The sequence below is a fragment of the Acomys minous genome, assembly GCF_964271855.1.
Source record: "Acomys minous genome assembly, chromosome: 11".
Lineage (NCBI taxonomy): Eukaryota > Metazoa > Chordata > Mammalia > Rodentia > Muridae > Acomys > Acomys minous.
In genome coordinates, this window is record NC_140492.1 from 95819480 (window position 1) to 95834685 (window position 15206).

The following is a 15206-nucleotide window of genomic DNA, read 5'->3' on the forward strand; positions in this document are numbered from 1 at the left end:
TAGGTTGGGCTATTGAGCATCTCCACAGCAGGAACTGTGGGTAACACCTCCCACAGCTTCGGTGTTCTGTAAGCCCACAGAGTCTTGACACAAGCCTTCTGGGGAAGAAGGACTAGAGGGGACCCAAGTTCATCCAAGTGGAAATTTCCCATTGACCTGGAAGGATGGCAGAGTACAGAAAATTAAGAAATGAAAGCTTTCCCTCTACAACCGAATGTATACACTGAAATTTATGTGTGCCGTGTAGATTTATCCATGGAGTCAGTCCATTTTGTTGCTTATCTAATAATACTAGTTTTTCATGGGCACACATAAGGAGACACTGGAGTGAATGGATTATCCTAGCTGATCAGAGACACCCTCTGATCGACATCTTGTCTCAAGAACTGTTGCCTCTCCTGGAAAGCTGAAATCTCTGGGCCAATAAAGAAGAGAACACCCAGAACTCCTTCTCTTAATACACAGAACACCCAGAGAACTGTGAACCCTGTGAGGAAATGTGTTTGAAGGATCGGTGTTGTTCAAAATCTCCTTCTTTGAAAATGTCTTCCTGAAAGCTTAATTAACAGCTCAATAGTTCAACAAAACCCCTACTGAATACTAAAAGATGCACACTAGAAGGGAAGATACACTGGAAAGGGAGAAAGGGCATACACTGCTAGGAAAGGAGAGATGCACAGTGGGAAGGAAGGAGCGATACACATTGAGGAAGGAAAGACACATACTTGAAGGAGTCCTCTAGGTCGGAAATTGCTCTAGCAGCTCACTCATCTTGCTTCTCTCAAGCCAATGAGCACCACTCAAAGAACAAAGTCCACTCGCTACATGTTCTGCAAGCTTTGGTAGCTCCCTCATTTGTCATAAGGAGAAAGGGTAAATGCTGATGACCTGACTGCAGAACATCTTTCTACCTGTTCATTGCACTGTAATCGAAATATTGAGTCAACCCAAGACTTCATCAATTAATGAATGAAGAAAATGTGTTCTAGATTGTCATTATGATGCCAGTCAGTCTTTCACTTGAACTAGCACAGCTGAACCTTGAGGACACTGTGCAAAATGAAATGAGCCAATCACAGGAAGACAAATGCCACACGATCTCACAAAGTGTTAAAAAAAAAAAAAAAAGTTTAACCTAGAGCAAAAAACAGAATGGTGGTTTCCAGAAGCTGAAAAAGGTGTGAGGAAGTGAGGACAATAGAGAGATATTGCTCAAAGAATATCAAGTTTCAGTTAGGAAGAATTTGATACCGATTGCAGTATGGCAAGTATAGTTAATAATAGTCTGCTGCACATTTCAAAGGTGCTAAGAGTAGATTTAAAATATTCTCACCCACCTAAAACAAGTATTTGAAGTGATGGATATGTTAATTAGCTTGATTTACTCATTCCATGTTGTTATACATATATCAAAACAGCACATTGTATTCTATAAATATAAATACAATTATAATGTATCAAATTAGACATACTTAATGTGATGAACTGCATAAAGTATTTAGCAGAATGCCAAATCTTTATCTAATCTATAGCAAAAAATGCATGGTGGTGGCAGTGGCAATAATAAAAACAATAATGAAAGTATGTGTAACCAAAAGTAGTTGCGATGTGCTTGATAATAGATAGATAGATAGATAGATAGATAGATAGATAGATAGATAGATGAGAGATAGTGGATGGATGGATGGATAGATACATAGATACAAAGATATGCAGATAGATATAGATAGATGATAACGGGTAGATTAATTGAAGATAGGTAGATAGATAGACAGACAGACAGACAAATAGACAGCCTTAGTTACTTTTCTGTTTCTGTGAGGATACCAACACAACCTATAGAAGAAAGAGTTTATTGAGACTTACAGTTTCAGAGAGTGGATCCATGAATCAAAGTTGGGGAGCTTGACATCAGATCAGCAGGCATGGCACCGGGACAGTAAGCTAAGAGCTTATGTCCTTATCTGAAGGTAGGAGGCAGAGAGAGAGCTTTTGAAACAGTGAATGACACACCTCCTTCAACAAGGCCACACCTCCTAATCCTTTCCAAACAATTCCACCAACTGGTGACCATGCATTCAAATATATAAACCTGTGGGGGCTGATTTCATCCAAACCACCACAGATACACAGACATAGAGATAGATAAAGAATCAAAGGTAAAAGAGAAAAACTCTTGTTGCCAACCTCCTGAGGGAGATGTGTTGAAGTTGGGGGTTAATCGGACACATGGGAAGAGAGAAAAGAGAGGTCTGGGCTCGTCCCAAGTACAGAAGGAAGAGGGCTCCTTTCCAAGAGCACTGCAGGGTGTTAGGCTAGCATTACTAATAGCTTCATGTTATCACTCATTATGCAGAACTAAATCTTTTCCTTGGGTTCATAGAAGGTGAAAATGAAGGGAAGATTTAAATGGGATGAATGCATGCATACACTTTTGAATGACATCTCAAGCCTACCTGCCCTCTAATTGTGCAAGCGTTCCTGGCCCAGTAGCTACATGGTCACTACTTTAAGTATCAATGTCTTGTTCTGGAATCTCTCAAAGGTACAGCATTGTCTCACCCTTCTCCAGATTTTCTAGAGTCTCTGGGAACTTCATGGTCAACAGAGCATGAGCCTCAAGAGGCAAGAAGGCAGTTGGATGCAATATGACTCAGTGTTGGTTCAAAACTTTGGGTGTCTGACCCCAAGTTATTTTAGGCTGATTTTAAAATGCCACAAACTGATGAAAAAGGTGTTCTTGTAATTATTAACTCAATCCTGTATACACAACAAAGCATACGTAAATCTCTCTGAGGAACACAGTAAGCTAAATACAGATCGGACGTGAGTACACTGAAACTCTTTGTAAAATACATGTGACACCTCCCATTAGATAGGTTCTATGGGTGGGGGAAAACAAATTTACAATAATAGTCTGGAACAGAGTCTAGGGCAGGAAAAACTCCAGCCACTCAGATTGTGCAAAGGTCACCCAGATAGAAAGCAGGCCCACTCTAGCCTTCTGCACCGAAAACAGGTTTTTGCATTCTTCCCATGAAAGAACGATCCTGCGTGCTCAACACCCCACGTCCCCCTAGAACATGTCTATGAGCACAAAGACCTCCATGCCCCCTACACAAATTCAAACATGACTCCAGAGCCCTAAACGAGCATGTTCCTCCATTTTTTTTTTTTTTAGCAGCCTTAGCCCATCCACCCGCAACTTTTCTTGCTATAACAAGCCAACAATACCTGCCCACTTCCATCCAGGGTAGCTAGCCATCAGGAAAGCGAGAGTGAGGGAAGACATGGCTCACTCAGGAATCTCCTGCCCACCTGAGGTTGGTGAAATAGGGTTGGTCCTTTCAGCTTTTAAACCTCTTTGGCTATCTGAATCATCTGCTCTGGAAAGCATACAGCCCCATCAGCGATTTTGTTACTTTCCTTGAAACTCAAGTCTAAGGCCCACCAGTTTGCCCCTGTGAGCACCTCCATCAAGGTCAACAGCCATATGGCCACTGTCTCAGAGGCAACTGTCTAAAAAGCAGTTGAACTGTTGCTCTTTCATACGGTGGGAAACTCCAGCTATAATATTAAGGTTGAGCTCATTTTACCCATTACTTGTTCTCTTAAATGATTGTCACGTGGTTGAAAATCTGTAGCATGAGAAGTTATACAGCAATCACAAAAACATCAAACTGTAGTAGAACATTGTGGTCAGAAGACAGAAGCAGCTCTGGTCACCCTTCTGGCCTGGCACCTACCCACTGGAAGACCTGGGAAAGTTCTAGAACCTCTCTAAACCACAGGGGGTTGTCTGTAAAATAAGGACCAACAGGAAAAAGATCCCTCTGGTTTCAGCACTGCAAGTAGCCACTGTTGGGTGTTGACAGACATGCATGTTTACCCTGATTCAAACATAAAACACATGCATGGATTGAAATAGCACATGGTACGCCAGAAAATAAAAAGTATAATTTTTTAGATATCAGATTAATTTTCTTTAATAAATCACCTCCAAGAGTTGCTATAGGATCAAAGAAGTGCTGGATTAAACACCCAGAAGAGTACCTGGTACGCAGTAGCACTCAAGCCTTAGCAGTGGTACTATTAACATTAATATTTTATAACTATAACATTAATAACATCATTAAAATGTCAAGTAAGTTGTGTGGATGTTGACAGAAATTGTTGTGAATTGTTTTGTTTTGTTTCTAGTTCTGGGGATTGACCCAAAGGCCTCATGCATACCAGGATCTGCTCTGTCACTGAGCTATAACCCGACCCTATTTAAAATTTTTATTTCGAGACGGAGTCTTGCTAAGTTCCCCAAGCTGGTCTTGAATTTGCTCTGTAGCCCAGGAATACGACAGAGGTTTGCCATGTTGCAGAGAAGCTGGAATTACAGCTGCACCTGTGCCAGGGCCCACTTTATTCTGCTCTCATCCAGTTGCTGGTTTTCATTACATGGGTTGCTGCACTTCTAAGATGACTCTCGTGGAGGAATGTCTTGAGTGGATGTAATAACTGTCAATAAAGCGCTGTTTAGCCAATCAGCTGGGCAAAAGGACAGGAAGTAGAAGGTAGGACTTCCTAGAGAGGGGGCGGAGCCAGGAATTGACAGTTGATGGGGAAAGAAGCCAGCTGACAGTTGATAGGAGGAGAAGAAACCCGCCTCCAAGGACCAGATTAGCAAGTGCTTGGGGTATATGTATGTTATGAGGTTTAGAGTAGTTTATGTTAGTTTACGAGTAGATTAGTATCAGTTAAGATTCTGCCTGTTGTAGCGCTTGCAGCTTTAAAGTACGTTTCAGTCTCTGTGTCAGTTATCGGCTTCCTAGGCCAAACAGATAAATTTGTTGTAACAGACTCTGCTTGAGGAAGGTCTGTACTGAACACCCTATCTCTGTGCACCTCTTGGTACAACCAGAATTTGCACGCGTGCTAATGGCGCGTGTTAGTGGTACATGCCTAGTCAGTCGTGAGAACTCAGCTTCACGGTCAGGTTTCAGCTCCTCCTTCAGTGACCACAGGACCTGTTTTCTAAAGGTTCAGTTCCCCTTCAGTACAGCTACCTGTGTTCACTGTGAAAGTAGCACAGCAGTCACCCAGTGTCTGCGTTTGCAACAGAGTTTCCTGAGAAAGCCGAGTACTGCGTGACTTAGTGCAGAAAACTATAATAAAGCTCATGCACTAGACCCACTTCTGAGAACACGCTCCAAGATAAGTAGGGAAAATGCATATGATTATAATAAATGTCCATATTATCTTATAGCTTATATGGCTCCATATTATTATAAATATGTCTTAAAGACTTAACATATACACATAGCATTTGTATAATGTATCATATATACACGTATAGTACACATATAATGAAAATATAAGTATTTGTGTCCTGTCCTGTACAACCAGAAGTAGGAGGATTACTTATTAAATTATGATTTTTTTTTAACCCAATAGACCATTCTGATGCAACTTTAAAATGATTGCCTGAAATTCCAGCATTCAGGGGCTGAGGCAGGAGCATCACAAATTCTATACCAATCTAGAACACATAGTAAGGCCCTGTCTCAAAAACATTGTTTTAAATTTTTTAAATAAATTAATAGTAATATAATTAGAACTGTAATAATGCAGAGCTAAAGGAAAAATGCTGAGTACAGATCTTACTTTTTTTTTTAATTTTTCACCCAACATATTTTAATCATGTTTTTTCCCCTCCCCTAAGTCCTCCCAGATCTCCCCCTCCTCCCTACCCACACAACTTCATGCTCAGTACCAATTTTCTACTTCATTACTGCACTACTTGTGGGAAAAATAAGGAAGGCACCAAGACGTCATTAATAGGCAGGTAATGAAAGACATTATGATACACACGAGCTAGGAATTATGCAGTGCCATTCAAATGAATGAGGAAGAATGGCGTGTGCCTCTAGAAAAAGGTCCTCAGGATACATTGCTGAGTCAAAACTTAAGTGCCCAGGTCACTATGCCAAGAAAGATAACACCAAGTCTAACTTTGAAAGGATGCATATGGGGATTCATGTGTATATAAGAAAATAGAAGAAGAGCATTGAAAGGCTACACACTAAATGCTAACTGGATTGATTACATCTGGGGAAGAGAAAAGGCATGATGGGATTGCTAAACATTACCCCGAGGCATTATTTGTATTTCTGAAACAGTCTTTAGTATTACTGATTTTATATTTTATTAAGATTTATCATTTTAATTGTGTGTGTGTGTGTGTGAGTGTGTGAGTGTAAGTATGCATGTGTGCCTGTGTGTAGTTAGGTGCATATAAGTGCAGGTTTTCATGGAAGCCAAAGGTGTCAGATTCACTGGAGTTGGAGTTACAGGAGATGGTAAACCACCTGAGATGGGTTCTGGGAGCCAAACTCAGGACCTCAGGAAGAGTACTGAGTATTCTTAACCACTGAGCCATCTCTCCAGCCCCACTTTTACACTTTTAATAATTTTAGAACTTTATTATCACATCTTACATTTTTCAATGCAAACACGTGGATGGGGGAAAAAAAGTAATTTATATTTTGAATAGACCATCAGCGTTTTTTCTGCTTCTGTTTTTTTATACCTTTTAGATGAGAAGAAAATCAAGATATAAGAGATGATAATGGCCGCTAATTGCTAATTGTCTACTGTAGTGGAGGCTATTAGCATCCAATTCAGATCCCTTTGCCATCTACTGCTTCCGTTCCCACTGATTGTGTCCACAGCTAGATCACACCTCCGTTCTCCAGGGAGCTGCCCCACTCTCCCCACCCGCACCATAGGAGCAGACCTTAGCCATTAATTGACCCAGTCAAAGTGGAACCAGCTGTAATGGATGCTCTAGGAGCTCCTGGAGGGATCAGCCGAAGCTAACACCACCAAGACTACATCACTGCTTAGCCTTTCCTTTGCTGAATCATGGTTTTTCCAGAGAAACAGAACCACCTGGAGAACCCACACAGAGGGGGGAAGGAAGGAGAGAAAAGAAAGGAAGGAGAGGGCAGGGATGGGAGGGGAGAGAGACAGAGACAGAGAGCAAGGGAGGGGGAGAGAGAGAGAGAGAGAGAGAGAGAGAGAGAGAGAGAGAGAGATTAATAATAGAGGCTAAGAAACTCCACATTTATAGTTGAAGAGCTGCAGACCCAGTATTGAAAAAAGTATGTTTCCTGCTGCACTCCAAAGACCCTAGGGGAATGCAAGGAATGCAAGGAAACTGATGTCCCATAATAAAGAGAGTCAGGGAAAGAGAAAGTGAGTTTTCTCTTTGCCTTTCTGTTATAGTCAGGTATTCAATGGGTTAGATGAAGCCCATCCCACTGGGAAGGGAGGCCTGTTTTTTATCAGTCTACTCATACAAAAATTAATCTCACCCAGTCTCGCCCTCACAAGCACACACAAAACAACGCCTGGTTTCTGGATAGCCAGCCAAGGCAACTCACTGACCAACACACCTGATCTGTTCTCTTTCTCTTGTATATTTTCTGAGGTGATTGAACTATAGTCCTCATTGCATTTCTAAAGGAAATGACTTAAATTTACTTACTGTATGTCAAAAATATGAAACATCAATATCCAACATTTTGCATCAGCTGTAAAGGAATAACAGTGGGACTCAATCCACAATAAAAATTAATAGATGGGGTGTGAGGTGAGACATATCTTAAAATACATATGTGTGTGCATGTGTGTGTGTGTGCATATGTGCACATATGCATACAAAATATTCTGAGTAAACTTAGCCCAGTGACATGACCTCTCTCAAGCTCAGTTTCCTCACCCTATCTCATTGGCTTTCTATAAGGATTAAACTGGCCTCTCAACAAGTGATTTGGGGGAGAGTATCACACATTGTGTTCATAATTCAGTATCTACAACAGAGTAAAAGCTCATAAAGATTGTCTAATGACATTCATATGGCCGTCCAGACCTGTCCCCCTTGAAATATAGTCAGCTTGGAGACAGCCAGAAAGCCCTCACTGGCTTCCTGGTGCATCACTGTGGTCTTTGTCTCTTGACACTTGGGTCATCTCACCGTTAGTTGCCTAACACTCATAGACCCTGTCACAAAACACTAGTGAATGTCACAGAATTGACCAAAACTGTTCCTGAACCAGGGACAGCGACGGTAAATAGACACGGAAGACATGGGAAATAAAGAAGGGCTCGGGGTGGAGCTGACAACTTGATGATTTCTTTTATTGTCTCTGATTATCATCCAGTTATAATCGAACTTCCCTCCCTTTCCTCCCTTCACATGCTCCTGTGTGCCCCTCCTCGCTCTCTTGCAAATTCACGGATTCCTCCCTCATTAACGGTTGTTACATAAGTACAAATATACATATTCCTAAGTTATATAAACACAACCTTCTCAGTCTGTGTAATGTTACTTCTACGTATGTTTTCAGGGATGACTACCTGATATTAGATAATCAACTTCTCTTTGCAACAGACAGAAATCAACACAGAAAACTGAAAACAATAAAAATGCAGAGCTGTGGAGACCCATTCGTAAGAGTCCAGCTCTCACATGGACAACTCGGAACATTGTGGAAGAGGAGGCGGAAAGGCTGTGAGAGCCAGAGGAACAAGGAATTTGTCATGATGTTATATCTCCTGGGATTGTCAAAAAGTCACACCCTTGGAGTCTCGCCAACATGAGCTAAACACAGACAGGACTAACATGGATGGAAAAAAGCCCATGAGGCTTCAACCCACACCAGAGAACTACAGAATGCTAAGAGCAGGAGAAACAGTCTTCCCCAGAGGAGAGCGCTGACAATTTTACTAAATTGGGAACCACCCCAATTTTTAAGTGTCCTCTGGCCACCACCACCAGTGTCAGTCAACCTTTCTAACTGTTGTGACAAAGTACTTGACAAACGCAACGTAAAGAGTAAAAAGTTTATACAGGCTCATAATTGTAAAGGACACACAGGCCACTGTGGTGGGGGAGACATGGCAGTGAGAGCATGAGGCAGCTGGTCACACTGTACATGCCGTCAGAAAGCAGAAAGAGATGAACACTTCTTGTCAGTCTGATTTCTCCTTTTGCTCTTTTCACTCATTCCAGGAGTCCAGTCTGTGAGATAGTGCTGCCCACTTTCAGGTTATGTCTTTCCGACTTTGTTCAGCCTCTCTGGGAAGACCCTCTCAGACACACCCAGAGGTGTGTGTCCTAGGAGATTCTAAAGCCAGCCAAGTAGATAATAAAGATGAAGTATCAAAGCCTCGCTCTTCCTTACTCCCTGCTGCTTACTGGTTCCTCCTGCCTCTTTTCACTCTAGTCTTCTTCCCCAGGTCCACTTATCCCCAACTTCTGTTTCTAGATTTTTCTCAGCCATATCCAAGGCATTAACCAGGAAGAAGGCTTTCCCTTTCAAGCAGCTTACCTTCCTTAACAAGGAGCTTTCACAGCAATGTATTTTTTTCTACAATATAAACATATATACATATAAACAATATGAATCCCAATAAGGATGAATTTTTGCTTTCATTTGCATGTGAAGATATGGAGACTCGTAGAAGTCAGGTGACTTGCCCAGGTCAAAGATGGGTTTTGAACCCAAGCTTGCTTAATTCCACAGTCAGCACTCTCAAATTCTGTACTCTCCCAAAGCCTCCCATAAAGGCCATTTGGCAACATGCACGTATGTGGCAACAGTTTGTACCAAACCTCAGCCAGCTGTCCCTCAGAGAAATGCCAGTGCTTTCAAAAGATGTGGGCAAAACAGCATGAATTATTCAGCACAAATCATCTGTCCCATTACAGAAACAATGGAATAAACATAAGCCACCATCTTCTATGAAGGGTGATTTCCACGCTCATTTGAGAGGCCATAATCTTCTGGTTTCGTTTCTTCACACAAGTTGTTTCCACATGCAAGCTCTTAGAGTCTCTCCTACTTGGAATTATAAAACGTAATGAGTCGGTGCATAACGGAATATGCATTCGATGAGTATTTAATAATTAACTAAATGAACGACAGTGTTTTGTTTCAGTCGTGTGTGGCAGATGGTGGGTAGTTGGAGGTGTAGAGGCCACAGAATGGGGAGATAAGCTATTGTTGAAGAGATTTCAATCTCAATTTCATTTGAACCCAAAGAAGGTGAATCCATTCATTACTTAATAACTACCCTACAGACCATAACCCATGCCCACTTTACCACTCTTCTATAAAGGCTAATTTATTCAAAAAGACTGTGTTGATTTTGTTGATTTTGGGTTGTTGTTTTTTTTTCTTGTTTTGTTTTCAAAGAAATATCTTACTCACTGAGTTATTTAAGGACCTAGCAAAAAGAAAGAAAGGAATTTTCAAATGACGATGAGTCACGCTTCCATAGCTCTAAGAGTTTGAAGACTTCAAGGAAGAAACACTACTACCTGTTGAAAAGAGGTCAAGGACCAATGAGGAGGCTCAACTGGTTGAAAGCCATTACCACATGAGCCTGAAACTTGAGTCTGACCTCTGGAGTCTAAGGTAGAATGATAGGATTAAAACCCTAGAGTTACCATCTAACCTCTGCATAGATAGCATGACCCACACACATCTCCATCCACAGGCACACACTAATAATTATTAATAATAATAAGCCACGTTTATTATTATTCATTAAAATTGAGGAAAAAATAAGGTGAGGTGCTAGAGAGATGGCTCAGAGGCTAAAATTATATACTGCTCTTGCCGAGGAGCCAAGCTTAGCTCCCAATACCCACATCAAGTAGCTCACAACCACCTGTAAACCTACTTGATAGAGATCCAAAGTCTCTGTCTTCCATGGGCACCCAAACTCATGTGTACATATCCACACAGAGACATACACACACACACACACACACACACACACACACACACACACACACACAATTAAAAATGAAAGACATATTTTTTTTTTTAATCAGAGTAACCATGGCCAAGCATTAGGTGGAGCTCGGGGAGTCCTGTGGAAGAGTGGGAGGAAGAGTAGAAAAATCTGGAGGGAACAAGAACACTTCAAGAAGACCAACATAATCGAGTAACCTAGACCCATGGGGGCTTACAGAGATGGAAGCACCAACCAAAAAGCATACACATATGCAACCGATGGGCAGTTTGATCTTCATGTGGGTCCCCCAGTAAGTTGAGCAGGTTCTGTCTATAACATGGACTCTGTTGCCTACTTTTCAGTCACTTTGCCCTAACAGGGCTACCTTGCCTGACCTCAGTGGACAAAGAGAAGCTCAGGCCTGATTTGATTTGATGTAATGGGATAGGTTGGGGAGACTCCCCTTTTCTGAGGACAAGGGGGGATGGGGGGAAGGAGTAATAGGGTGGGAGGAAGGGAGAGGGAGGAGAAGAAGGAAGGAATTACCATCAGGATGTAAAGTGAATATATAAATTAAAAATAATTTTTTTAAAAAAATCAGAGTGACCATCTGTCTTTACCACAGATCACTACAGTTCTCTGGGGAACCAGCATGACAATTATATGTATTGGTATCCATTATCCAAATAATCACAATTCTGGAAAAATTTACAAAATGTTTATTGGCAAGTTTTCAAGTCTTGAGATGCCTCAAAGTCAAAATGTGTAAAGAAGTTTCCCTTACAAATAAGCAAACAAATGAAAAGAGTAGGAGCATTCTACCAGACTGTCAAAGATGAAGATCTTGATGACTTAGCTCCAGAGACATTTATACTTACTACGTCCACTAAGGCCCAAGGAACATTGTAGAAGAACAGCAATGAGTATACAACAACCAAGAGATGTGGTAAAAGGCTGCGACATGCCAGCCTTTAAATTCTATACAAACATTGCTCTGTGAAGTCACAACAACTGAGGTTACCTACAAGGGGCCTGGACACGACATAATAATCAAAATGCTAAATATATAGAACAGAGAAAAAATATTAAAAGCTACAATGGAAAAGGGCCAAGTAAAATATCAAGTCAGACCTATCAGAATTATACCTGACTTCTCAACAAAGACCCTAAAAGCCAGAAGGGCCTGGACAGATGTCATACAGTCTCTAAGAGACTACAGATGTCAGCCGATAACAGACTACTATACCCAGCAAAACTTTGTATCATAATAGATGGATAAAACAAGATATTCCATGACAAAACAAATTTTAAAAATATCAATCCACAGATCCAGTCTTACTGAAGTTGTTAGAAGGAAAATTCCAACCCAAAAAAGTTAACTACACCAAAAACAAAAATCAAAAAACAAAAACACAGAAAATAAATAACTCCACACCAGAAAAAGCAAAAGAAGGGACACATACACAAACCAACAACAACATCAAAATAACATGAATTAACAATCATTGGTCATTAATGTCTTTCAATATCAATTGACTCAATTCCACCAATAAAAAAAGACACAGGCTAACAGAATAGATACGAAATCAGATCCATCATTCTGAGGCATATAAGAAACACATCCCAGCAACAAAGATTGACATTACCTCAAAGTAAAAGGTGAAAAAAAAAAAAAGGTTGTCCAAAAAATGGACCCAAGAAGAAAGCTGGAGTAGCCACTCTAATATCTACTAGAATAGAATTTCAACCAAAATGTATAGGTTTCGACCTTTTCCAAGCCTACTTTATTTGATGTTCTTTAATGCTTATACCTCCCTTCCAACCCACCTACCCTAGACAGGTGAGAAAATAGGTTAATGGGAACAGGAGAAGTAGACCTTTTTGAACTCAGTTCCTGGAAGCGATTCCCCTGGCGCGGTAGGCAGGATTTCCACAGACCAGCAACTCAACCAAAGTTGCTGCTGGAACCTGAAACAGCAGCTGGAACCCGGAGCCCCAGCATTCTCTGGAGCAATCTCTCTAGGAGCGTCTCAAATGGAGTGACGAACAGCCAAACAATACCGAGACCCAAAAAGCCCCGCCTCCTGTTTTAGACTCATATATATATCTCCTCTCAGAGTCTGTACTAAGATGTGTTTCAGCTGGCAAAAACCAACCCCCACATGAGGATGGTCGTCTTCTAGTGGATAAACATCACCTGATTTCTCACAAGTCTGTTCCCCATCCCACACTTGAGATCAAAACAAAAACTTGTTTATATCCACTACAAAATTAATCAAAAGAGATGGGGAAGGACACTTCACTTCACACTCATCAAAGGCAAAATCCACCAAGATGGCGCAAATTTGAACATCTGTGCCCCAAATGCAAGGGTACCCACATTTGTAAAAGAAACAATGCTAAGGCTTAAATAACACATAGAACCCCATACACTAATAGTGGGAGACCTTAACACCCCACTCTTGCTAATAGGTCATTAAGACAGAAACTAAACAAAGAAATAATGTTATGAATCAAATAGACCTAACAGATATCTGCAGATCATTTCACCCAAACACAGAAGAATGTACCTTCTATTCAGCACCTCACGGAACCTTCTCCAAAATTGACCAGATAGCCAGTCACAAAGCAAGCCTCAACAGATACAAGAAAATCGAAATAATGCCTTATATCTTATCAGACCACCATGGACTAAAGCTGGACCTCAACAACAAAAGAAATAATAAAAAGCCTACATACACATGGAAACTGAATAACTCTCTGCTCAACAGCAACTGGACCAGGGAAGAAATTTAAAAAAAAAAAAAACTCAAGGATACCAGTGGGGCCAACAAATCTGTGTGGAGAAGGGGGATGCTGCAGAGATTGGTGCACCAACCAAGGACCATGCAAGGACTGGACTTAGGCCCCCTACACGTATGTAACTGATGGGTAGCTTGGTCTTCATGTGGGTCCTATAGCAAGTGGAGTGGGGTCTATCTCTGACATGGACTCTGTTGCCTCCTTCTGGATCCCTTTCCCCTGGCTGGGCTGCCTTGTGTGGCCTCAGTAGAAGAGGATGTGCTTAGTCCTGCTGCAACTTGACGTGCCAGGGTGGATTGGTATGGGGGAGGGGGGCTCCCCTTTTCTGAGTAGAAGGGGAGAGGGGAAGGGAGAAAAGAGTGGGAGGGTGGAACTGGGAGGAGAAAAGGGATGTAAAGTAAATAAATACATTTAATTTTTTTTTTAAATACAGCCTTTTTTTTCAAAGGTTTCCCTGATATCTGTCAGGCCTTCTGAATACCCAGAATCCATTTTCCCCCTTTACGCCACCATCCTTTCATAGTGCCTTAGCCTTGATTTAAATCCTGGTGACACTCAAGTGGGGTACAAACTGCACAGAGAAGGAACACAGCCTGGCACAGTATAGGCCAGGGATGTACCAAAGGCAGGATAGCCACTAGTCACCTCACGACTCCTACTGTTCTGTTGGGAGCCAAAGAACAAGGAGACGAACGGTGTTTTCCGGCTATGAGGAGTTGCCGTATAATCCAAAGCCAACCCAGCAGGGGAGGACACGGCACCTCAGAAGCATGGGAAGGTCATAGTCAGTGGGAAAGAACCAGATGCGGCAACCAGGTGAGAATGCTGAAGAAAATAAAGACAAGACGTCTCTTGGCACACTGCTCCAAAACAATAATAGGCTTGTTATTTCTGAAGCACAAATGCCACAGTAAATGGTTAAAACACAAATGAGCACATGCCTTTAATAGCAGGACTCAGGTTATGAAGGCAAGGAGGACCGCGCGTTCCAGGCCAGCCTGGGTCATATGGCAAGGCTCTGTGCAAAAGAGTGAGAGACAGGGGTGCAGAGGGACTAGAAACATTTTTGTGGGGTAGAACAGATGTTCATGCATCATATAGACAAGTGGGAGAGGAATATGCAGACTGTTGGGGACAGTAGGCCATATGGCCAATGTTCAGCCATCTTGTCAGAGCCTAGGTTTCTATCTCTCCAGCAGTCTGTCATTTACCAGAAACCAGCTGACCCTGTCGTGGCTCTGCAGTTAGACTAGAGATAAGATTTAGACGGAGCCACCGTGTTGTAGTTTACCAGTTAGATTAGATAAAGATAGCAAAATATTCGGTGTGGTGGGACGTTGTGACCTATTTGGAATTCCTCGCATCTTGAGATAGCCTGCAGCTAGGTTGCCATAGCAATATGCTTCCCTGCCCCCTGCCTTATAAAACCTTCTACCTGAACAATAAAGTTTGAGAGCTTGATCGAAGACTTGCTCTTCTTCTTCGTGTCTTGTGTTCTGTCCCTATACAGGAGAATTCTCCTCCCGAGCGTTAGTCGAACCCCGGCAGGCCGGGTCAGGAGGACCATATCAAACAAGGGTCTTAGCTGATGTTAGGGGTCCCCT

General features: G+C 41.8%; 1 long non-coding RNA gene across 1 annotated transcript in view; it reads right to left on the reverse strand.

Moving 5' to 3' along the window:
• LOC311608734 overlaps positions 1–15206 on the reverse strand; it is a 248930-nt gene that overhangs the window by 182001 nt on the left and 51723 nt on the right. The window contains exon 2 of the long non-coding RNA XR_014783105.1: positions 1867–1964. This is a non-coding gene — a long non-coding RNA (uncharacterized lncRNA). The remainder of the gene's footprint in view (positions 1–1866; positions 1965–15206) is intronic.